Source organism: Hemicordylus capensis, chromosome 3 (genome assembly GCF_027244095.1).
Source record: "Hemicordylus capensis ecotype Gifberg chromosome 3, rHemCap1.1.pri, whole genome shotgun sequence".
In the NCBI taxonomy this organism is placed as follows: Eukaryota; Metazoa; Chordata; class Lepidosauria; order Squamata; family Cordylidae; genus Hemicordylus; species Hemicordylus capensis.
The window spans coordinates 355705730-355729794 of NC_069659.1; positions in this window are offsets into that span (position 1 = coordinate 355705730).

Below are 24065 nucleotides of genomic sequence, written 5' to 3' on the forward strand. Positions count from 1 at the left end.
TGACTCGCACGTTAATCTCCCCATGATACCATTGATGCAGCATTGCTCAAACATTGGGGAGGAATAAAAGTGCAGCTTCACTGCACCAGTCGGGAGCGGGGTTTTTAAAGAGCCCAAGGACAGTGCAGGTGTCTTGGTGAGGAGCCCCCACCCATGTGCTGGTGACCCAACTTTACTGCTCTGAAAGGATAAGCTTCTGCAAGGAATAGTTTCATCATGCCCTAAAAAGGCTTCTTTTACAGTAAGTTTTCCTGACCCATTATTAGGGGGGATGCATGGACTGGTTTGCGGTCGAACTGGTTCAAGCTGGTCCGTTGCTCCAAACCAGTTCAAGCTGGTTCATCAGTTTGACCATTCCAGCCCATCTATCTGACAAACCAGTTTGCAGAGTGGCGGTTCGGTCTGAATTCGGACCAAACCACCGCATGCAATCCGGGCACACCCCTACCCAGTATGTTCTTGGATTCCCACCTACCCCTTCCCCTGCCAAACTATGGTATAATCCAGCCAGAGTAAAGTACTTCTCATTATTTTCAATACATGAATCAAGCACATCACATAGCTGGTTTCAGTGGGGTAGCCAACTTAGTTAGCAGTTCAGATCAAAAGCAACAAAGAATCTTGTGGGATCTTGAAAACTAACAGAGTTATGGCAGCAGAAGCTTTTGCAGAGGTTTGCCCAGTTTGTCAGAAGCATGAAGTGTAATCCTCAGTTGATAACAAGAATATATGGATCGATAGCAAGGATCGATGGGGAAAAAACCCCATAAACAGCAGAACCCAAAGGTCACCAAATCCAAGAGAATCCATGCAAAGCTGGGGGGTTGCCTCCATAAATCTTTGGACTACCAAGGGCTGGCTATCGGCTGCCAAGGGCTAGCCTGGGTTTGGCACAGTTGTCAGTTGACTAGTGAAATAGCTCGTGAAATCAAGACCGATTGCCTTTTTGAGTACATCCAGGCAGGGGTTCTCAAACTTGGGTCCCCACATCTTGTGGGCCTACAATTCCAACATCCCCAGCCACAATGGCCAAGAGGTTTGTAGAGGTCTGTTTGAGAACCTCTGCATGAGGTTATCGTATTTTTTAAAGTAAGGGTGGGAGTGAAGGCTGCTTGTCTCCTAGACCTGGAGCAGTCAGGGCAAACCTAGCAGCACAGCAAAATTCTTCATATTGGCCACTTGCTCTAACTGCAGGCTATCGCTGCCAACCAGGAAAGGTGAAATGAGCAGTCCTGAGAGGCAAAAGTCGCTGCCTAGGACAGACCACCCATGACTTCCTCTTGGTTACTTCAGGTACCAGGAAGCGGATGCTGATAGTGCTTGAAGACCTGGCCTGCAGCCTACTTAGGACAGTTTTGTTTTGTTTTGGAAGAGCTGCTCTTACTAGGCGTTATTTCTGCTTGAGTTTCTTTTCTTTTTAATTATTATTTTTTAAACTATAGGCTTACCTGAGCGTTCAAGGCTCAAAGTCAAAGAGAAGGAGAACTGTTCCCAGGATCATACACACTGATAGAAACTTTACCTAATGTGCTTAAAAGTTATTACAGTTTGAAAAGTAAATTTAGTTGTTTCACAATGACAGTTAACTAATTTGGTTTTTTAATTAGTATCAAAGCTTTTGGTGATTAAAGTATCAAACTGCTTGGTGATTAAAATCCCTTTTTTCCTTGTTCTAATAAAATGAGTGATTTAAAACACTTCTCCATTATTTGATAATATCTGACCAGTCAATCAACCTCACCTTTTTAATCCAGTACAATGCTCAGCCCTAGTTCACAAATACATGCCCATCCCTTGGTTTTACACTTGATTACTATACACTTGATAACCCACAGTCAGCTACTTAAACTCACATGCTTGATAACCCAAAGATGCCTATGTAAACTCACTCCATGAAAAAAATCTCAGGTAATTTACACAGTCGAAAACTGTGTTCTACTGGGGTTTGGGAGCTGTGGATGCTCCCAATTTTTGATTGTGTGGAAGCAAGGTAGGAGGAAAACCTGGGTAGCTTTTCCTCCTACCTTGCTTCCACACAATCACCTCTGCCCAGGTTTTCCTCTTACCTTGCTTCCACACAACCAAAAATTGGGAGCACACACAGCTGCCGAACCCAGGTAGAACACAGTGAGGCGATTCTCACGATCGCCCAAAACGAGCTGAGGGAGCCTAGCCCACTTTGGGGCAATCATGTGCTACGATGGGAGCCACCCTAAATACCCCTCCTCTTAGCCGAGGTCAACAGAGTGAGTTCTCCATTAACCTCGTCTGTTGCTGCAGCGCATGGCGACACACGAGTAGACCCCTGACCGGGAGGCTGCAAACAGCCTCCCGGGCTTGGGGGTCTCTCCAGGATGTCCTGAGCACTTGTGCAGGGCATCCTGGAACTTGTGGGGGCCACACAGCCCCCAAACTCCACAGCCCCTGCCGGCTCCATGAGGGAGCTGGCAGTCATGTGGGCGGCCGCTCCGGCCGCTCAGGGCTTCCTTCCGATGGTCTGCGGGCAGAGCAGGCGAAGCCCACTCTCCCCGCAAACCCCCTCACAGCTCTTCTCACTGATTGTGAGCAGAGCTTCAGTTTTTGCTTGTGTGAATGACCTCAGTATGTGATGCGTCATGGGTCACGTCCATCTTTGTGTCTTTGTGTCCGCTCATTCACTCACGCAAGTTATTTGGCATGCATGAGAGAAGCAGCCCTAAGAGAGACAAGCAGTGCATGAGAGAGAGGCAGCCAGGGTGAGGAGCGAAGGGAGAGGAGCTGGAGAGCTGCTTCTGGTTCTCCACTGCCCCCTCCCCAGCTCATCCATGTCAGTCACTGCTGGGCCTGAAGTCTTTTATTTCTAGTCACCATTAGTTTAGGAAGTATTTATTTTATATTCCACTTTTCAGATGAACCGCTCTCATAGCAGTTTGCATATAACAGGGATCCTCCAGCTTGGGTCCCCAGATGTTGTTGGACTCCAGCTCCCATAATCCCTAGCCACAATGGCTGAGCCTGGCCATCCATCAGCTAGAGCTGCTCAGTTACCTGATGAATGGCCGGCCTGAAGCCATTGTGGCTGGGGATTATGGGAGCTGAAGTCCCAAATTCAACATCTGGGGACCCAAGTTGGAGAATCCCTGACAAAACCATAAGTACCCAAAAGTTTCACAACAAAGCAGCAAAGACAAGTAACAGAGAGACTTTTCAAGAGCTAGATATTTCCATATTGGATTCTTAAATCGGGTCATCTGATAGGCTGTCCGTCTGGCTATCGGCCACTAATAGTCAGTGGCTTTAGGCCACCTTCAGCCTCAGAGGCAGGATGCCTCTGAATCCCAGTCTCAGGGGAGCAACAGCAGGAGAGAGGGCGTGCCTTCATCTCTTGCTGTGGGCTCCCCAGAGGCATCTGGTGGGCCACTGCGTGAGACAGGCTACTGGACTGAATGGGCTTTGAGCCTGATCCTGCAAGGCTGTTGCTTAGGTAGCTCTGATGATGATGATGCTTAGGTAGCTCTGAGGTGGCAGTGTGGGGAGGGAGGAGCCATCTCAGCAGAATGTTTGGGTGATGGATGATGGCAGACATTAGGCTGCATCTGTATGCCCTTTTAAATATTCTGTAAAAGAAGTTGCTTTGGAACCTGTCTGTCTGAAATTTGGCAGGCATGATCTTCAAATGCCTGCAAATCACATGTACATTAGCTGGGAAATGATTACATTACTGATAGGAGAAGCAGAGGCAATTCCACCATTCAGACCCATGGGAAAGAACATGGATGACTCAGGGAATGAATAATTTTCATGAAAACACAAACGCTATTCCCACAAACAGATACAATGAATGATTAGACATGGAAATGATTAGATTTTTGTACAAAATGATCGTTAGATACAAAATGATTAGAGATTTTTTTCCCCCTTGCACACCTATAGGAGGTAATATTAGGAGCTGCCTGGAAATACCAGATCAGTGGCAGGTTTCTTCCGTTTTATAAAGAGAGCCCTTTGCAAAAGACCATTAAAAAAAACAACAACCGGGGTCTAGGTGGCAAAAACTTGTCAAATTGACCAAAATCTAATCAAGTGGCAACACATCAGAGGTAGGTTGACTTCAGCCATGGGTATTATTTGTGTGACTGTTAAACAGAACCTCTGTGTACAGAGGCAGTATACCAGATACTGGGAGGGGGAAAACTAGGGCGGGGGGCTGTTGTCTTCTTGCTCTGCTGGTGGGCTTCCTGGAGGCATTTGGTTTGCCAATGTGGGAAGCATGCAGGAGGCTGTCTCAAATGGACCTGATCCAGCAGGCCTCTTTGGACATCCTTTCCCTTTCCCTTTCCCTTTCCTTTTCCTTTTCCCTTTCCCTTTCCCTTTCCCTTTCCCTTTCTGACACCAGCCCACACACTCTCTACAGTATCCCCACTTGGACAAACTTCTAAACAACAAAACATAAAAGATTACTAGATAGAATACATCATCTACCTTCTGGTTTCTACTAGAACCCCCATGGCCCACTGAGGTATATATACAAATCCATAGTGCACATTCAGGATCTCTTGACAGTTAAGGCATAAGAGCTCTGTGTTACTTGATCCTTCCTGAGTCTTCATCCCTTGCTTAACATAGGAACATAGGAAGCTGCCTTCTACCGAGTCAGACCATTGGTTCATCTAGCTCAGTATTGTCTAAACAGACTGGCAGCAGCTTCTCCAAGGTTTATTTTATTTTATTTTATTTATCATATTTCTATACCACCCAAAATTTGCGTCTCTTTGTGGTTTACAATTAAAGTCATTTAAACATTAAAAGTATTAAAATAATAAATCTAATTAAAACCCTGAGTGAATAAATATGTCTTCAGTGCCTTTTAAAAATTTACCAAAGATGGGGAGGCTCTTATTTCAAAAGAGAGCACATTCCAAAGCCCAGAGGCAGCAACGGAGAAGGCTCATTCCTGAGTAGCAAGCCGGTGGCAACCATAGATGACCCTTTCCAGAAGATCTCAACAGGCGATGGGAATCAGCGCGAAGAATACGTTCTCTTAAATACCCAGGGCCTAAGGTTGTAGGCAGGAATCTCTCTCAGCCCTATCTTGAAGATGCTGCCAGGGAGGGAACTTGGAACCTTCTCCATGCAAGCAGGCAGGTGCTCTTCCCAGAGCGATGGCCCCATCCCTTAAGGAGAATATCTTACAGCGTTCACATATAGTCTCCCATCCAAATGCAAACCAGGCTGGACCTGGCTTAGCAAAGGGGACAATTCATGCTTGCTGCCACAAGACCAGCTCTCCTTCCTGCGACTGTAAGGAGCGCCACTCTAGATTAGACAAGATCAGCCTAGTCCAGCATTCTTTCCATGAATTGCAGCAACCAGCAGGTGCTAGATGGTACACAATCAATTTTGGCTGGGGATGATCAGAGTTGTGGTTCAACAACAACTGGAGGAGGGCTAAGGTTGCCTATGCCGGTCTACCTTCTGCCTCACCCTGCTGTTTTCCATGACAGTTGCCCACTTGACTGGGGCCTTTGTGGCCTGTAACATTCACTATAGCCTAAGGGGACGCAGGCTGACATCCAGAGTAATGGAGTGTGGACTTGCCAGCAAGACCCACCTGTACTTTGGAGAATGTTCCTACCTGTGCATGCAACACTGGGTGCATGGTGCCAGTGGGGGAGCACATTTGGTTGATTTGCTCTGGCCCTGGAATTGCCCTGTGTCAAATGAAAATCGGTCCCTGGGAATCTTTCCATCTTCTGCATGAGGCAAGCACTCCACCGTGTCATGGCTTCTTCAACACTGTTGCACACACACTTCTGGACAAAAATCTGGAAACCTGTTTTGCAGAAACAGTGAAGTTACACTGACTGCTCCGATGGCTTGGCTACAGCAGAAGCAGACCGAGCATTCTCCTGTCTGAAGAGAATAAAACCTTTTAGCTTTCCTGACAAACTCGACACCCAAAGACAGCCTCAACACATGAGTAATGGCGTCCATAGGACAAAGGCAGATTAAAGAAATATTGGACAATGAAATACTTGCAAGCCAGAAAAGAATTCAGGATAATTCCACCTACACTTACTTACTTACTTACTCACTCACTCACTCACTTACTCACTCACTCACTCAGTTAGTGAATTTGTAGCAGATAAGAAGGGGGAAAATACAGTCCGAGGGGAAGCCATAAGCGCACTCCCCGAAGACTGAGAGGAGAACATGCTGTCTACTTAGCTGAAGAGCGGGGTAAAAATGCTGAAAATAAACAAACACAGTGGAACGTTCTTCCAAATACATGTGCAAGTTAGATATGAATCAAGGTCCTGTGTGTTGATGATGAGGTGCTGATGAGGCACTGCTTCCCCGGTGGGTGCCATTGCAAGGAGAGAGATGTGGCAAACCACAGCGCAAGAGAAATCTCACTTCTCAAAATTATTTTTGCTTTCCGTGAAATGTCTATAGATGAACAAATTTGCCTTGAATTTGATTCTTGCCAACATTCGGGTTTATTCTTTACCTCGGCTGGTTTCGGGAGGGGGCCAAATTGGGTTCTCACACTGAGACACCTGGGGATCCTACGTATTTATTTATATTGGGTTTGAAGTATTTGCATCTTGGCTTGCAGGCGAAGGCCCTGCATAACATGACCAACATTTAAAAAAACACTTCACAGCCATCCTCCATTTATATAGATCAGTGTACAAGACCAAATGGTCAAAAGTGATTTTTATCCCAAAATGTAGGAGTTCTCAAACCTGGGTCCCAGAAGTCATTGGACTACAACTCCCATCATTCCCAGCCGCCACAGCCAAAGGCCCCCAGTGGCAGTGGTGGCAGGGCATGATGGGAACATAAGAACAGTCCTGTTGGATCAAGCCCAAGGAAGCCCATCTAGTCCAGCATCCTGTTTCACACAGTGGCCCACCAGATGCCTCTGAGAAGCCCACAGGCAATGCCCTCTCTCCTGCTGTGGCTCCCCTGCAACTGGAATCCGGAGGCATCTTGCCTCTGAGGCTGCAGGTGGCCTATAGCCACCAACTAGCAGCCATTCATAGGCCTGTCCTCCGTGAATTTGTCTTAGCCCATTTTAAAGCCATCCACGCTAGTGGCCATCACCACATCCTGTGGCAGAGAGTTCCACAGATTAATTACGTGCGGTGTGAAAAAGCACTGCCTTTTGTCAGTCCTACATTTCCCAGCCATCAGTTTCATGGGATGATTCCTGGTACTAGTGTTGTGAGAGAGGGAGAAAAATGTCTTCCCGCCCACTTTCCCCACACCATGCATCCTGTTATAGACTGATAGCATGTCTCCCCTCCGTCATCTTTTTATCTAAGCTGAAAAGCCCCAGGTGTTGTGGCCTTGCCTCACAAGGAGGGAAAGGAGTTGTAATCCAATCCCTGTAGACCCACGGTTGAGAACCCCTGTCTTAACTATGGGAAGGGTGACTTGACGGAAGGGGGTCCTTTACAAGAAGTGGATGCATGGATGCCCCTTCTGCACAGCAGATGCTGTGATATTGGATCCTGATTTTCTGCAAAGCAAAAGCCTACATCAGGCCAAGGCCTATCCAGTCCAGCACCTTGTTTCCCACTGTGGCCTCCCAGATGCTTCTGGGAAGCGGGAAACGAAGGCATGCCCCCTCTCCAACTCGTGCTCCCCTGCAACTGCCTAGCAGAAGGGTCCTGCCTCTGAACCTAGAAGTAGCCTGCAGTCTTCAAGATTAGTGGCCTCTGATCGATTTGTCCTCCATAAATGTGAAGCCTAGCTCTTGCCCAAGACCCGGCTTGCAGAGGTACCAAATGTGAGCTTCTCTCATTCAGAAGGGAACCTCCGGAGAAAACAGTGTCTAAAAAGCTCTTGCTGGAAAACCTCAAGGCAGGGTGTGAAGACCTGTGAATGCAGGCGCTCCCCAAGCCTGCCCCGTGGGTTCTGCCGGAATGATTTCCCTCTCGGAAGGAAACCTGACCAAGTATTCCCATCGCTGGCCAGCAGCTCCCCTTCCGCCCTGACTACCCAACAGCCCTGCCGTTTCTGGATCATCAGCTCAGGCCTTTGAATGGAAAAGTACCTGCTTTGTTTTTACTGCTGGGAGCAAAGGGGAGAAGGGGTGGGGTGGGGGTGGGGGTGGGAGGAGTGTTGCCTGCATACCTTGGCTGCCGGCTTCCGCCTTTGTTTAATGTTTTGCCCAGGTGTTTTTGAGCCACTAAGGTCATTTCTAGTTAATAGTTGGCTAGGAATCAATAGCCGCAGAACGATGGCTGGGAGTGATAAAAGTTTTGCACAATCAGATCCGAGAGTGCTTCCTCTCCGCCGAGAGGGCCGCTTCAGTGCTCTGGCCCCAGCTGTGCAAATTCCCTGGTGAACGGCTTCCCTGCCCAGTCAAGAGAGGAGGCCCACAGCACGGCCCAGGCAGCCTGCTTGGCATTTGGCCCCAAGACACCCCCAGCAAGGCAGTTCTGCTGCAGCCGTCGCCCAGCGGTGTTCGTGCCAAGAAAAAAAGCCAATGGCCATACAATCGCCCCTCGGCAACTGCGAGTTTCCCAATCGCGGATTTGAGTGTCCACGACTGGGAAATTGTGGGAGGTCTTGCCAACCACGACCTGAGTGTCTGCAGTTTGGCGAGATCTTTTGGAAATTTGGGGTCGGGGTCAGGAGGTCATTCACAGGGGTCAGGGGCTCATTTTGGGGGTCAGGGGTGATTTGGGGGGCTGGGGTGATATTGAGGGGTTTGGGTCAGGGATGATTTTCAGGGATCATTTCCGGGGGTTAGGTGGTGATTTTGGGGGCCCAGGGGGTGTTTTTATTCTATTTTAACTTATTTTTTTGGTCTTTTTGCAACCGTGATTCCCCTAACCCCCTTTTTCCCATTGGTTTTAATGCCTTGTCAACTGCAAATTCGCCAACCACAAGGTTTTCCAGGAACTGAACCTTCGCGATAGACAAAGGACAACTGTCAACCAAGACCAAGGTCTTGGTCTTGTAGCCCCACCCCCTGAAGCCACACCCATAGCACCAACCACTCCCATCTTTGGCCACTCCCCTTATTTAAAGAAAAGGAATATTATAGCATAAAGAAAAGTGCCACAGAGCATGTCGAAGGTCTCTTTCCCTCTCCACCAAGCTGCTGAAGATGTGCTGAAGGGTGGACAGCTGGACTTCCAGTGGCCAGTATGAATTGTCCCCTTTGCTAAGCAGGGCATGCCTTGATTTCCATTTGGATGGGTGATCACATGTGAGCACTGTCCACTGTAAGACATTCCCCTTCGGAGATGGGGCCATAACTCAGTGGCGGAGCATCTGCTTTGCTTTGCATGCAGAAGGTCCCAGGTCCACTCCCTGGCAGCATCTCCAGGTAGGGCTGGGAAAGACCCCTGCCTGACACTCTGGAGAGCTGCTGCCAGTCAGTGTAGACAGTACTGAGCAAGAGGGGCCAAGGGACTGTCTCCACACTAGGCAGTTCCCAGGTGTCTCTGTGCTCTCCACTCTTGTATTGATAGAATGGTCCTTCCCTTCCCTTTGGAAGCAGATGGAAGTAAGGGCTCCAGCTCACCTCTATTTAGAAATTGAGTACTGCCCCATTCACTTTGGCACTATTTGGGGAACATTAAGGGACACCCACTTAATATCCATAGAGTGGTTTCTCCTAAGTTCTCTGCCTACATTTCTTACAGCAGCCCAGTCAGGTGAGACAATATTATCATCCCTGTATGGCAAATGCAACAGCCGGTGGGTGGGCTGAAGATGAAAGGGCTCGTGGTGGGCAAGTGAGATTAGAATCTGGTTCATGACCTTGCTGAGTGAGCTCTGCCTCCCCAAAGGGTGAGAAGCTGCAAGAGCATCACTGTCAGCTTTGGAGGGGAGAACACCAATGCCTTCAGGTGCCTAATATTTGCTAATATATATATATTTTTATTATTTGCTAATATTTTTAGTATTAGACACTTCAGGTGTCTAATATTTGCTTTAGGGTTTATTTGCAAATATACAGGTGGGGCACTGATTGATTGATTGATTGAGTGAGTGCTGTCAAGTGGGTGTCGACTCTTAGTGACCACAAAGATAGGTTTTCTCCAGGATGATCTTTCTTCAACTTGGCCTCTAAGGTCTCTCAGTGGTGCATTGATTGCTGTCATAATCGAGTCCATCCACCTTGCTGCTGGTCGTCCTCTTCTTCTCTTTCCTTCAACTTTTCCCAGCGTTATGGACTTCTCGAGGGAGCTGGCTCTTCGCATAATGTGTCCGAAGTATGATAGTTTGAGCCTGGCCATTTGTGCCTCGAGTGAAAATTCTGGATTGATTTGTTCAAGGATCCATTTGTTTGTTTTCCTGGCTGTCCATGGTATCCTCAAAAGTCTTCTCCAGCACCCAGGTTCAAAAAGGTCAATGCTTTTTCCATCTTGCTTCTTCAAAGTCCAGCTTTCACATCTATAGAGTGTCACGGGGAAAACCATTGTCCAAATGATTCTAATCTTTGTAGGTACAGACATGTCACAGCATCTAAATATCCTTTCCAAGGCCTTCATTGCAACCCTACCTACGCTAGTCTACCAAGTGCTAGTCTGTGGTGGTGCAGAGTTAAAACACTACAAATGTAAAACACAGTAAAAAAAATAATTAAAATTTCACAAGATAAACAAAGATTAAAAACAAAATAAGATAAGATAAAACCAAATTAAATAGTTCAAAATTAATTTCAGTTCAAAGCCTGAGAAAACAGGTGCATCTTGAGGGTCTTCCTAAAAGCAAACAGAGAAGGAGATACTCTTATTTTGACCTGTTGAAATCTCACATAGCAGGGACTTTTGTGCAGCCCTGAACTCAGATCAGAATTTCTAGGTTTCCCGCTCCCCCCAAAAACCTTCCTCTCTCTCAAATTCAAAGCAAGCCTTGATTTGTCTGCCTTGCACCGTGGTGGCCTTCACTGAAGGTGTTCAAATAGCGGCTGTACAGTTAGGGAAGAGAGCTGGTCTTGTGGTAGCAAGTATGTACTGCCCCCTTTGCTAAGCAGGGTCCACCCTGGTTTGCATTTGAATGGGAGACTACATGTGTGAGCACTGTAAGATATTCCCTTTAGGGGATGGGGCTGCTCTGGAAAGAACATCTGCATGCTTGCATGTAGAGGTTCCAAATTCCCTCCCTGGCAACTCCAGATAGGGCTGAGAGAGACTCCTGCCTGCAGCTTTGGAGAAGCTGCTACCAGTCTGTGCAGACAAGACTGAGCTAGCTGGACCAAGGGTCTGACTCAGTATATGGCAGCTTCCTATGTTCCTATGTCCCCCTCTGTCAAGGATGTTGTAGCAGATTCCTGCTTTGAACGGGAGGAGGGACTAGAAGACCTCCCAGGTTCCTCCCAACTTGAACATTCTACAATTCTGTGTGTATATTGTATAGCAGCATGATGAAACGCTTGCTTAAATGAATGGTGAATCCCAATATAGGAGTTGTGGTGGCCCAATAAAGATACAAATACAATGAATATTTCTATACCGTTTTTCAACAGAAGTTCCCAAACACAGATATAAACAAACAAACAAACAAACAAACAGGATGGCTCCCTGTCCCCAAAGGGCTCACCATCTAAAAAAGAAACATAAGATAGACACCAGCAACAGCCACTGGAGGGATGCAGTGCTGGGGGTGGAGAGGGCCAGTTGCTCTCCCCCTGCTCAGTTCAGAGAGTCACCACTTTTGAAAGGTGCCTCTCTGCTCAGCTAGCAGGGGTGAGCAGCAAGACAGGCGGAGGCAGAATGAAAGTGCTGGAGAGCAGATGCCCCTCTGAGGACTGAGCCAAGAATTATAGAACGCTTCTTCCCCAGCACTGAAGGCTTCTTTGTGAGTGGGAGTGCTGGATCTTCATGTCAGCAGCAGAGGAGTCAACAGCACGCAGGTATTCCACGAGGCCACCCCCGCGTGTGGTTTTCTAATGACATGCCTCAACGTTCTGGCATGGCGCCTGGCCTGAAACCCAAGACTTCTCTGGGCTGATAAGGCGAGTCGTGTAATGAGTCAAGGGACACTGGGTGGCCGTTGCTCTTTCACACACTCAAGGGCGGCAGAAGCGATGCCAGGCTGTGCACAGATGGAAGGGTTTGTTTGGAAGAAAACTCGGCGGACGTACTCAGAGCGGAGCGTCGCAGAGTTCACCCTGTACTGGGTGACCAACTGAGTTACGCTGCAGATTTCAGACTGCAAGTTCAAGATACAGGGAGCGTGTGGGGATCATATTTCTTCGGACTGCTTCTACACATGTAAAAAAAGGACAAGGTTCCCTGCATGAAGAAATCGAATACATCAGGGAAGGAGGTTTTGCCATCTCCCTGATGTATGACAAGAGAAGGCCCTCAGCAAAGAGCAATTTCCAGTAGCCTCATCCAGGGGTTCGTAACTTTGAGTCCTCAGTTGCTATAGGACTACAACTCCCATCATCCCTAGTCACAATGGGCAAAGGGGGCTGCAGGCCCAAGTTTGAGAACCCTGTCCTAAACCATGGTGCAGTTCCTGAGGTACAGAGGTGGAAGGAGGGACTGGAAGGGATAAAAGAGGTGATGCTGCAAAGAGACAGCCAGTATCTCAGTGTCAGGAATGGAAGAAGAACCCTCACTGCCAGCAGCAGGGCAGGCGTGGTACTCACGCTCACATCCTGTCTTGGGGCTGCTACAAGCTTGCATATGCCCCTGGGCAGGACGCCTCCAAACACTAGTTCCAGGGGAGCAGTAGCAGAAGAGGGGGCATGACTTCATCATCTCCTGGGCATGAACTTCTTCAAGGCATCTGGTGGGCCACCATGGGAAACACGGTGCTGGACTAAAGAGCACACAGAAGGCTGGCTGTGCCAGCTGGTCAAAGAGTCAAAAGATAGATAGTGTATATCAGGTGAGAGACTCAGCGTATAAAGGTGCTTATATGCCAATGCCAGAAGCCTCTAAGCCAAGATGGGTGAGCTGGAGTGCTTGGTTCCTAACACAAAAATAGATATAGTGGGCATAACAGAAACATGGTAGAACAGTGAGAACCAGTGAGATCTGGATGTAAACTCATCCCACCCTGGATAAGAACATAAGAACAGCCCTGCTGGATCAGGCCCAAGGCCCATCTAGTCCATCATCCCGTTTCGCACAGTGCCCCACCAGATGCTGCTGGAAGCCAGAGGCAGGAATTGAGGGTATGCCCTCTCTCCTGCTGTTACTCCCCTGCAACTGGTACCCAGAGGCACCCCGCTCCTGAGGCTGGAGGTGGCCTACAGCCCTCCGACTAGTAGCCGTCAATAGACCTCTCCTCCATGAAGTTATCCAAACCGCTCTTAAAGCCATCCAGGTTGTTGGCTGTCACCACATCTTGTGGCAGAGAATTCCACAAGTTGATTATGCATTGTGTGGAAAAGTACTTCCGTTTGTTGGTCCTAGATTTCCTGGCAATCAATTTCATGGGATGACCCCTGGTTCTGGTGTTATGGGAGAGGGAAAAGAATTTCTCTCTCTCCACTTTCTCCACACCATGCATGATTTTATAGACCTCTATGATGTCTCCCTGCAGTCGTCTTTTTTCTAAACTAAAAAGCCCCAGGTGTTGTAGCCTTGCCTCATAAGGAAGGTTCTCCAGGCCCCTGATCATCAGTCCCTGCAGCTTTCCTCCATACAGCAACCTGGCTTGATATAGCCTGAAACTCTCGTGAAGACCCCTTGTTAGGTCACCTCAATTCATGAGCGTGCAGGCCAATGGGAGACCTAGGGCTTACAACCCCGTGGTCCTCAACAGTAGACTGGCCCTCTCGTGAGAGGGATAGCCCACAGGCAGCAAGCTGCCAGCAGAGGAGGAGTGTAGCTTGGTCTGCGTGGACTGCTCTGATGGGGCAATAGAGCGGTCCATGGGAGAAGGGGTTGTTTTATTTTCGTTTGTTTGTTTGTTTTGATTTTTATCCATTTTAAATTTTAAATCTCTTTATTAAAACAAACTTACAACGCTAAACAACATTGATCCAAACACAAACAGCAAAACCGAATGCAGCAAAGCCCGATTCATCAATCCATCCAACTCTAATATTGTCTAAGAAGGGGTTGTTTTATCAACGTGCATTGTTAGTGATTTAACTTGGCAATTATCTCGCCTCCCCTCTGGCAGTTCTTCCCATGAGTTGTGAGGGGGTGTCCCCATGGCCTGGCCTTCTTCTGAGCGAGTGCCGTCTGCCTCGGGTCGGAATCCATCGTCATCACATGTGTCGAATCGCTCCTCTTACTGGAGCAATGCTGACCCTGGTGACCGGCCCTGCTCATGAGTAAGCCTAGGGACTTACTCCCCAAATCCCCAAGGGGGAAGGACTGGGGCCCCCTTCCTCAACCTTTCTGTGAAAAAAATAGAACTTGGCTGCTCAAGAATCCCTGGTTGGGACTGCGTTTTAAACCTGACCCTGTAGTCATTTGTTCCCCTCCCAGAGCGGTGATGGGGTGCCCTGCTTATATTGCTACCTGGAGTGTTTGTGCTTCTGAACATGCATCCTCTTCGCTTCACTCTCAGGGAGTAAAGCACTTAGGGCCCATCCTGTCCTCCCAGCCCCTTCCCTGCCTGCTTGCCAGGTGGGGTGAGCAAGGGACAGAGGGGGAAGAAGGCATGCCCATGTGTGATGACCCTGCCACTTGTGACCGTGCAGGCTGACAAGCTTGGGATGGGACGTGGCTGCGTCCCTGTTGCCAGGCAACTCCATAGCTGGAGAGGTGACAGGCGGGGAGGGGCTGCTGCTCAGAGAGGCGGCCAGCGAGGACTCCCACAGCCATGATGGCGGTTTGAAAATTGGCACGAAACTGCGGTTATGGTGGTTTCCGGGATTGGACATAACGCAAACCAGAGGTCTCGGCGACGAACCTTTGTGTAAACAGGTTTAAACTGGAGTAACTTTGGCAAGGTAAACCAAGGTCACTTTCAGCTTGAAACCATGGTAGCACAAAATCGGACATAATGGAGTTCCAACCTCTGCCCGGTTTAAACCAGGTTTCATGCTATGCCTGAATTCAGCCATAGAAATAATTTTTTTGGGAGATGCTGGAAATTTTTTTTGGAGATGTTTTTCTCCACAGCCCTATTCAGACAAGGAGGCTATTCTCACGAGTGTGCAAAGCTGGACTAAGGGAGACCAGCCTGGTTTTGCACGCTCGTGAGAACCACCAGGCTCGAGGATGAGTCTGGTGGCTCCACAGCCTCAAGCCTGCCTAAGAAGCCACCCTCTTAAACAAGGTTAAGGGAGCAAACACCTTCTTAGCCTTGTTTTCTTGGTCTTGCAGCCGTGGCAGGCACACTCAGGAGGGCCGTTATATTCAACACTCGTGCAATGAGTGCAAAGTGTGAGAGAGAGCCAGCGTGGTGCAGTGGTTAGAGTGCTGGACTAGGACCAGGAAGACCCAAGTTCAAATCCCTGTTCAGGCATGAAACTCGCTAGGTGACTCTGGGCCAGTCACTTCTCTCTCAGCCTAACCTACTTCACAGGGTTGTTGTGAGGAGAAAGTTAAGTATGTAGTACACCGCTCTGGGCTCCTTGGAGGAAGAGCCGGATATAAAATGGTTTTTTAAAAAAGTGAACACAGATACAGGTGGACCTCATCGTCCACGGCCTTGGCACCCACGGTTTCGCATATCCACGGTCAGACCATGTGCACCTCAGTATATATAGTTAAACAAAGAGCTAAAATCCGCTATTCTCAGTTCCTAGGTGGCTGGAAATGACTTCTGCTTAAAGGAGCCTTTTTGTGGCACTTTCTTGGGGGAAAATATTTGCCCTGGGTTTTCACAGAAAATCCCTGAAATTGGGGGTTTCAGGGAGCATCGCTGGACAGCTGGAACCCTGTGGAGCATGGTATGGCACTTTAACCCCCAACTGCCATTGACTCAATGCCTCATCATCCGTGGTTTCATTATTTGCAGAACTCAGCTGGAACGGAACTCCCACAGATAATGAAGCCCACCTGTACAGATCTGTAGTACACAGGAACAGTCACTCACATGTTATGCTGAACGCAGGTGCAGAAGTACACTTCCTATCTGTTCCATTCATCTGAAGGGCCACTTTTAAAATGAACACAGGTATTGTCAGTCACACAAACATTTGTGTGAATGTACAGACATCTGTACACTCATACAGCCTATACACATCTGTACACTCATACAATCTGAATCGGGCTCATGTCTTTGACTAATCACCTTATAAAGCCCTCTAATCTAGGAATCATCACTACATCTTGTAGTCATGATTTCTGTAAGGTAAGTTCTGAAGCTGTAGGCCACATCCGCACGTAACGCACGTAACGTGAAACCCGAGTTTGCCAAGGCTGCGGTTGATTTTTGTAACCATGAATCACATCGCAGACCTTGGTCCAAGTGCAGCCCGGCAGCCTCCAGTTTCAGGGTAGGGAAGCATCTCCCTCTCCCTTGTCTGACAAAGCCACATCCCAGCAAGCTCCATAGCGCTACAGGGGGCAAGGTGTCAGCGAGGGAGGTGTGAACAGGTTCGATTCCGAGCCTGTTCAAAGTTGAAGCGGTTTGGTTAGACTGCTCGATGTCAAGCCAACCCTGCCCCACCCCCCAGCCAGGTTTGGCTCAACATCGGACCGAAACACCACCACCACGGCCGTTTGGGGGGTTCATGAATTTTTCTTTAACTTTTTTTAAAATTACTTACCGCCTCTGGGGGGCTTCTCTGAGGCCATGGGGGAGGGTGTCTGCAGATGTTCCCCCTCCCACTGCCGACCTTCCTTATGTATAAAAGTGCCCGTTTCTTTGGTCCTTTCTGGGCCTTCCCCACATTCTGGTGGCCATTCTGGAGGCTGCTCATGCCCCCCTCCCGGCCTCAGAGAATACCCCCAGAGTAAAACCGCAAACCCCTTCCCTGAGCTGAACCAAACTGGTGGGGGGGGGGGTTTCCAAGGGGGGCAAAACCAAACTGGCCCAGTCTGGTTTTAACCCGTTCGGCCAGCTGGTTTTGTGCACACCCCTAGTGTTAGCACATCATCAGGATGGAAGCCATTGGCCACAATCTTCAAGGGGGTGTGCCAAGAGTGATTGTGCCTTTTCAAAATGAATGGACTTCTCCTAAGTAATGCCAGAGACTGCATACTATTACCCACGGGGAAGGGGCTGGGCCCCCCTTCCCCAACTCTATTGTACAAAATGTAGAGCAGAGCCATTCAAGAATTCCTGGGTGGGGGCTGCCTTTTAAACCTGACCTGAGAATCACAACGCTGCCATATGTTATCTTTGCAACTATCCAGTTGGGTTTCCTGGTTTATGGTGCCACCACAACTGCATGTGCTTGTGAACATTCTTCTTTATCGATTTATTTTTGGTGAGTAAAACATGTAGTGCCCAACTTGCCACCCTGTCCCCTTTCTCTTCTGATTGCCAAAATGGGTGAACAAGGGACACAGTGGGAAGGGGGCATCCCCCCCATGTGAAGTTTCCCTTTGACAAGCTTAGAAGCTTGGGATGGGACATGGTGGGCAATGGCTTGAGTAGCTCAGAGACAGGGGGGCAGGACAAATGTTCAGAGAGGCGGCCATCGAGAAGCACAGCAGGCATCGGGCGGATGCGTTCCCGGGCAGGTCTGGGACTCCCTCTCTATGATTTCAGTTCCAGAAACAGCATGAAGCTGCGGTTATGGTGGCATCTATATTTGGACGTCATACTATCTCTCCCAAACCTGAGGTTGGAGCGGGGAAACTCACTACAAACCGAAGGTTCAAACTGGGGTTTTCTGAGGTAAACCGCAGGCCACTTTGGGTGTGAAACCGTGGTTCAGACGTACACGAATTAAGAACATAAGAACATAAGAGCAGCCCTGCTGGATCAGGCCCAAGGAGGCCCATCTAGTCCACCAGCATCCTGTTTCGCACAGTGGCCCACCAGATGCCGCTGGAAGCCACAGGCAGGAGTTGAGGGCATGCCCTCTATCCTGCCATTACTCCCCTGCAACTGGTACTCAGAGGCATCAGAATTCCAACCTCTTCCCCTTTAATTCCAACCTCTTCCCCATTAAACTCCAGTTTGGCAAAACGTGCGACTGGGGCCATAGTCAAAAAGAAGTATGTGGTGGAGGGTAGTGGCTGCTTGGATATGAGAGGGGAGATATCAGGGTGAAGTCAGAGGAATCTGCATCCCTCTGAGATGGAGAACATGAGAGTATCTGCAACACGGCACTTTGAAAGGAACTATAGAACCAGCAACTTGGCATGCTGTCATCTTGGAAGGCCTTGGCAATCCTCTGTCTGCTGCCTGCCTTTTGAGGATGCTTGCTGGAGGAGAGAATGCCATTCTCCCATCTCAAATGGAGTGTAAGCAGGTTGCAGATGGAGGAAGGACAGAAAAGGTGAGGTCTCCAGGCCTGCTTTCTTTCCTTCCCTTTACATTCTCAGCTAGGATTTAATAATAATAATAATAATAATAATACAACTTTATTTGTTAGCTGCCCCATAATGGATTGTTCTCTGGGCGGCTCACAACAGAGGATTAAACATACAATACATTATAACCCTGGTTTGGTAGCTGTTCCTAGCAGCAAACCACCACAAGAGATGGAATTAAGGCCTCGCTTCATTAGGCTAACATGCAACACAAAGCCGTGGTTTAATTGAAAACAGTCATCAGCAAATTCATTGTTGTCAGCTGGCTAAGCAGAAAGGCGAAGGACAGCATGGGATGCGGAGCAGAACTTTGCTGCAGCCTCCTGGGCCAGAGAGGAGCCTCATTAGAGCCACGTAAGATGCTGACAAACTGTGTCCTCTGGTGGAGGGCAGAACCCATACAATACATCAGTAATAAGGTCCCCTACGCCCCCTTCCCAGAACAGGTGAAGAACAAAGTACTACTCCGGGTTCAAGATGGGGCTGGAAAAATGTATGAGAGAAAGGAACATAGGAAGCTGCCTTATACTGAGTCAGACTATTGGTCCATCCAACTCAGTATCGTCTTCATAGACTGGCAGCAGCTTCTCCAAGGTTGCAGGCAGGAGTCTCTCTCAGCCCTGTCTTGGAAATGCTGCCAGGGAGGGAACTTGGAACCTTCTGCAGGCAAGCAGGCAGGTGCTCTGCCCAGAACGTCCCCATCCCCTATCTTCCAGTACTCACACATGCAGTCTCAAATGCATTCAAATGCAAACCAGGGTGGACTCTGCTTAGCAAAGGGGACAATTCCTGCTTGCTATCACAAGATGTGTGTGTGTGTGTGTGTGTGTGTGTACACGTATATGTGTGTGTTCTAGATTCTTCACTTTTGACCTGTCAGGGTCACAAAAGTCCACACTCCACCACCACCCCCCTTGCCACAAATGGTCTGGTTTTCCCCCTCACATCCTTAGGGGATTCCATAAACTGAGACTTCCATAAGACCGAGGCTCATCTTGTCTAGTATCCTGTTTCCAAAGCTGCCAGTCAGGTGCCTCTGGGGTGCTCACGAGCGAGGTGGGGCCACTGTTGTTTGCCCTCAGTGTCTGGTATATAAAGGTATAGAGCCTCTAAATGTGGGAGTTCCATTTAGCTGCTGTGGACTCCTTGCTGATTGACAGACCTCTTGTTCTCCATGAATTTGACATAAGACTACAAGATCCACAATGCTGGATGACATCAAAGGCCCCTCTAGTTCAGGGGTCCCCAACTTTGGGACCCCAGATGTCGTAGGACTACAACTCTCATCGTCGCCAGCCGCAATGGCCTTTGGGTAATGGGAGGAGGAGTACAACCACATCTGGGGTTAGAAACTCCAGCTCCAGTTCATTAGTCTCCTTCCCACATCGGCCAGCTGGATGCGCCAGGGAAACCACCAGCAGGGCATGAGCCCCCCCCACCCACTTGCTCCCCAGCAACTGATATCCAAGGGATTCTTTCCCTAAACATGGAGACTTCAGCAAATCACTGACTGATTGATTGAGTGCCATCAAGTGGGTGTCAGCGACCACATAGAGAGATTATCTCCAGGATGATCTGTCTTCAACTTGGCCTTGAAGGTCTCGCAGGGGTGCATTTATGGCTGTCATAATCGAGTCCATCCACCTTGCTGCTGGTCGTCCTCTTCTTCTCTTGCCTTCAACTTTCCCCAGCATTATAGACTTCTCAAGGGAGTTTAGTCTTCACATAATGTGTCCCAAGTAGGAGACTTTGAGCCTGGTCATTTGTGCCTCATGTGGGAATTCTGGGCTGATTTGTTCTAGGATCCATTTGTTTGTTTTCCTGGCTGTCCATGGTATCCTCAAAAGTCTTCCCCAGAACCAAAGTTCAAAAGCATCAATTCTTCTCCTATGCTGCGCCTTCAAAGTCCAGTTTTCACAGTTTTCCTGGCTGTCCTTCGTATCCTCAAAAGTCTTCTCCAGCACCAAAGTTCAAAGGCATCAATACATTTTCTATCTGTATTTCTATTTGTACACCGCCTAGAGATTTACATATCTGGCATTATAAAAATATGATAGATAGATAGATAGATAGATAGATAGATAGATAGATAGATAGAATATCTTCCTTTTTCAGAGTTCAGCTTTCGCATCCATAGAGTGTCACAGGAAAGACCATTGTTCGAACGATTCTAATCTTTGTAGGTATAGACACGTCACAACATCTAAATATCCTTTCCAAGGCCTTCACTGCAACCCTACCAAATCATCATGGACCACATTAAACAGTCCTAAACTAATCTCCTTCTAGGGACATGATGTTAGGAGACATGGATCTATCCTCAGTTCTGTTTACCTTCTGTGTGGGTCAAAGACCAAAATAAGGACTACGCTATGCTGTTTACCTTAGGATAGCATAGAGATGGGCTTTGCTCATTCTGCACTCCATGTCGCAGACTGAGGAGACGTTTCCTCCAGGACTGGTCATGCAGTGGCCCTGTGTTTTAGGTTTGCTGCACATGAAGCAGTTTGGCCTGTCTCTGTGAGTTCATCATCTTGAACTCTTGGGCTCTGCAAGCAGCTCTGCATGGCATTTCTGCTTCTGCACATGGCACACTGTGTTCTGCACCATACATTCTCTGCACCATACATGCCCTTTCTTTCTCTCACCACATGAAGAAAAAGCCACCTGAAACAATTGCATAATAGTTTATTTCTTGCTTTAGCCCATCCCATGACCTGTCATCTTCCAGACAGATTAAGCTAGTTGTTAAGAAGAATTTTCTAACTGTGGGAGCCGTTAGACAGTGGAACAGTCTGCCTCGTGTAGACCGTAGAAGGGAGGAGAGAAGGTCTTGTGGTAGCAAGGGTAAATTGTCCCCTTTGCTAACCAGGGACCACCATGGCTTGCATTTGAGTGGGTCCTGGGTATTTAAGAGAACGTCTTCTTCACCATGAGCCCTGCCGTCCATTGAGATCATCCAGAGAAGTTTGTCTGCAGTTGCCACCGGCTCATCTGGTGGCTACTAAGGCTACTCTGTTGCTGCCCTGAGACTCTTGAATGCACCCACTGCTGAAATTAAAGCCTCCCCATCTCTGACAACTTCTGAAAAGTCTCTAAAGACTTATGTTTTCACCCAAGCCTTTTAACTGGATTGTGGTTTTAAATTGTTTTAAGGGTGTTTTTTTTAATCTTACAACATTATGTTGTTGTAAACCTCCCAGAGATGAAGGTTTGGGGGCAGTCTACAAATTTGAATGAATGAATGATGACTGACTGACTGAATGAATGAATATCTAGACATTTGACCTCTTTGTCATTACTTGAATGTGAATGTACCCTGTCTGTGTGTGGGTAACTGAAATCACCTGTTATTACAGCTCTGTCTCTCCTTGATGCCTCTCTGATTTCCCTCTGCAACTCCCAGTCACTGTCAGCATTTTGATCTGAAGGGCGATAGCATGTCCGGCACATTTCCTTTCAGACCTTGTATTGTCACCCACAGGGTTTCTGTGGAAGACTCCAGTCCACCTAGGTTTTCTACCTTGTTGGATTCTATGCCTTCTTTAACAGATAGTGCTACTCCACCTCCAAGGCGCCCCTCCCTGTCCTTTCTATAGAGTTTATATCCAGGGATAACAGTGTCCCACTGGTTCTCAGTGTTCCTCCATGTTTCCTTTATGCCCACTCCATCTGTGTTTTCATTAGCAACCAAGCACTCCAGCTCGCCCATCTTGGCTTTGTACTCCTTTGCATGATAAGCTGCACGTGATTGATTTGTGCAGACAGAGAAGGGAAGAAGGGGGCTTCTTTGATGGAGGGAGGGAGGGAGGGAGGGAGAGAAAGGCTTATCTCCATCCTTTCGTTTTGGGACAGGTCTAGAGGCCCAGACTGGTTAGCAGCTCAATGCTGGATTAGATGGGCCTTGGCCTGACGCTGCCTGGCAGTCCTTGTCTTTCCTTGACAGGTGAGGGAGGAGAATAGCGGGGCGGGTGGGGTGTCTAGAAGGTGGGGCTTTGGAGAGCCTGCTGCCATAGTGCAAAGAGCCAACGCAGGAAGGGGGTGGCTTTTCCCCCTCTGCCTTTCCTTATCCTGCACTGGGGACTTTTAGATAACAAGCCTCAGTCATCTTCAAATGGATGGAAGATTAGCTCTGTTTCGCAGATACAGGCCACAGTTCACAGAGAACTGAACCAGAGCTGATAAGGCATCAGCTGGGGAGGGGGACAGAGAGAGGCCAAGGACAGCAAATCCCTCTCGAGTATGGCTAGCTTTCAGCTTACAGAGAGTTTGCAGCCCGGCGGTCCCTTCGAAACTAGCAGATCAACAGAAGGCAGAAGCTTTCATGGGCCAGAGCCAGCTCCATCAGAGGCATGAACTAGTAACCCCGGTGAGAAGGTACGTCTGCCCTAAATTCAGTGATGAGAACTGGTGCAGGAGAGAAAACGTTGTCACAAAATGAAGGTCAAAAGGTTGAGAAGTGCACGAGATGATGACTCTGCAGAGATTACATGCGGAGCACAGATGAAATCAAAAGCCAGTCGAAAGAGCAGTGGGTGTGTGACCCTCTGCCAACTGTTGACAAACAGGCAAAGAGAGATGAGTACTCAAGACAGATAGCTTTGCTGTGATAACCTTTTGTTTCGACTACCACAGTGTGTTTTATGTGGGTGGGGCTGTCTTTGGAGACTGCTTGGAAACTTCAGTTAGTACCCAAAACGACCTGCCGTGGTTTGCCTTTGGGAAGAAGACTCCATGTGTGGGCACTGTAAGATCTTCCCCTCAGGGGATGGGGCTGCTCTGGGTTTGCATGCAAAAGGGTCCAGGTTCCCTCCCGGGCAGCATCTCCAAGACAGGGCTGGGAGAGACTGTTGCCTGCAACCTGGGAGAAGCCACTGCCAGTCTGGGTAGACAATGCTGAGCTAGATGGACCAAGTGTCTGACTCGGCAGAAGGCAGCTTCCAATGTTCCTAACATGCTCGGATATTGCTGCCCTGCCTGACAGCCCATTGCTAGGCACAGTTAGCAGCAGCAGCAGCTCATCCTAATGAGCCGGGGGGGGGGAGGGGGGGTGCACCAAAGGAGGCAGCTTGGGTGTCCCTCTCGATCCTGCCCCGCCCAAGAGCTGTGCTGCCTGCAGGCTGGGCATTCATCCACTAGTGCCGGGCGGATAACCACACCCCTCTACCTGGCGAAAGACCAGTCTGCAGGCCGTGTGGCTCTCCAGCAGGGAGGAGCGGGGAGAAAGGAGCCATCCCAGCAGCTGCCGGGAAGCAGAGGCAGATGCACCTCCTTTACGTGTGTGTGTGTGTGTGTGTGTGTGTGCGCACACGCACACACACGGCTCCTTAGGATGAGCCATGGCTGCTTAGCAGTATGCATCGGCATGCGGAAGGAGGAGGAAGAGGGGACTGTTATCCCCATCCTGGATTGGGCTGGTCCCATTGAATTCATTGGGGTTTACTCCCAGGCAATTGGTATAGGATTGCAGCCTTTGCCTCTGCCCCCCGCCATGGGAAAAGTCCTGCAGGTGCCCTTGGCAGGCTGTGGACTGCCTTTTAGGTCTTTGCAAAGCTTCTTTGCCATCATAGAAAAAAGTTTACGGCTCCTCACAGAGTGCTGGCTTCATCCTTGTTTCTTTGTTTACATGGAAAGCTTGCTGTCTTTCACTGGGTCCTCATTTTAAACTTCTTGTCTTCCACTTTGGAGGGCACACAACCTTTTAAGAAT